The following is a 2,186-nucleotide window of genomic DNA, read 5'->3' as shown; positions in this document are numbered from 1 at the left end:
GGTCTTGAAATGAGTCTGGAAATGGAAACGACCATTGCGGATCTCAATATCTAGGTCTAAAAAATTGATTTTTTGATTGCTAGCTGTGTAGGTAAGGGAAATGCCCCGATCGTTGGTATTAAGATGTTCAAAAAATGAGTCCAACGATTCGGCGCTGCCCTTCCATAGGAGGAGGATGTCGTCAATGTATCGTGCCCACAAAGTAAGGGAAGGATCCCTATTAGTGTAGACGACATCCTCCTCCCATTTGGCCATAAATAAGTTGGCGAGGCTGGGGGCAAACTTGGCCCCCATAGCCACGCCACGCAACTGATGGTAAAATTGTTGATCAAACCAGAAATAGCTTCGTTTCATAGCGAACTCCAATAGTTCCATGATAAAAGAACACTGGAAGGAAGCTATACTGGGCTCTTTCTCAAGGAAATGTCTGACCGCTTCTAAGCCCTTATCCTGGGGTATGCTCGTATACAGGGAGGCCACGTCGGCCGTGGCAATGATAAAATCACCCTGTGGTACTAGATTTTCGAGCATGCGTATGGTGGACCCTGTATCTTTCAGATAAGAGGGCATGCGTCTTACAAGTGGCTGTAAATAGAAATCAATATACCGGCCTATACGTGAAGTGATAGAATCAATGCCACTCACGATAGGCCGGCCTGGGGGTTGAACAGGGTTCTTGTGCACCTTAGGTAAGTAATAAATAGTAGGGACCCTAGGTGCCAAGGGTACCAAAAATTCTTTCTCCTTTCTGTTTAAAATACCACGATCAAAGCCTCTGTTTATGATGACAGACAACTCTTTTTTAAAAACATTGGTAGGATTATTAGACATTATTTTGTATGTGTCAGGTTCATTAAGAATCCTGTACATCTCGGCTAAGTAGTCCTTTTTGTCGAGAACAACGATGCCACCCCCCTTGTCCGCTGGGCGGATCACGAGGTCTTTCTGTGAACACAGAGATTTTAAACCTATGTTGGACAGGGAGTGGCAATATGTGCGTTTCTCGGGAAGTTCAGATAGGTCTTTCAGGACTAAGTCTCTAAACATACCGATGGCTGGCGCCATAGGGACTGGTGGAGTAAACAATGAGGGGTTAGACAGGCCTGAATGGACTGTACCCGATGTGGCGCACCTCTCGTTTCTAACAGGATTAGAGACGAGATAGCGTTGGATGTGTAACTTCCGTATATATTTATGAATATCTACAAAAGTACCAAACTTGTCTAGCTTTTTAGGGGGGGCAAATTTGAGTCCCTTGTCCAGTACGGAAAGTTCTTCACTGGTCAAAGGCTTAGTACTGAGGTTAAAGACACCTTGGCCCTTTAAGTTCTCCTTCGCTTTCCTCCTCTGGGTTCTCCAACCTCCCCTTGTACCCCTCTTGGGTCGGGACCCCTTTTTCTTGGTCTCTGGACCTCGTGAAAAACCTGTGAATGGCGTGGGTTGGTATTGGATGGAGGGTAGTCCTGGAACGGCTGCTCACGTCTGAACCCAGGGCTATATCCATAATCATCCCCATATTCGTCATCCCTGGTATTCCTGAGGGGTAAAAACCTATTATGTGTGGTGGGAGGTGGAGGTTCATAATGATAGGGATTTAGATATTGGGTTTCTGTGTATGGGGTCTGTCGAGGTGGGGGGACTTCATAATGTCCTGAATATGATTCAGGGGGGTGCCTCCCACGGCTACGTTGACCTCTCCCCCCCTGTCTACCTCTGGTGGGGGCTCTACTTCTTTGATTAGAAAAGGGGGTGTTAGAGTTATAATGATGTCTATTAGTACGTGATGGAGATTCGTACCTATATTGATTATTCACTCTCGTATCAACAGGGGTACCCGGAGGGGGTATACCTGAATTGGTCACTCTAGATGTAGCGACACTGGGGGGGCAAGGTACAGAGGATGCGGAGGAGGTGCTGCTAGAATTTGCAGTGTTTAACTTCTGCCACCCAAATACATTCCCTGTTTTGTAGTCCCCCACATCTCTAGAGTACTTTTTTTGTTTTTTATTCCTCTGTTCTTTATCCTCCTTCTCAAGATGTTTCTGGAGATTAGAGGAAAGAACTGAGTACTCTGGGGAATTTTTATGTGTTAAGAGTCTATCCTTAATCTCCTTGATCTCGCCATCCAGTATGGCTAGCCTCTGACGTTTCTTGGAGATGAGGACACCAAGGAGATTAATCCCTGC

This window comes from Aquarana catesbeiana, linkage group LG13 (assembly GCF_042186555.1).
Source record: "Aquarana catesbeiana isolate 2022-GZ linkage group LG13, ASM4218655v1, whole genome shotgun sequence".
Taxonomy (NCBI): Eukaryota; Metazoa; Chordata; class Amphibia; order Anura; family Ranidae; genus Aquarana; species Aquarana catesbeiana.
Note: the sequence above shows the minus strand (reverse complement) of the source record.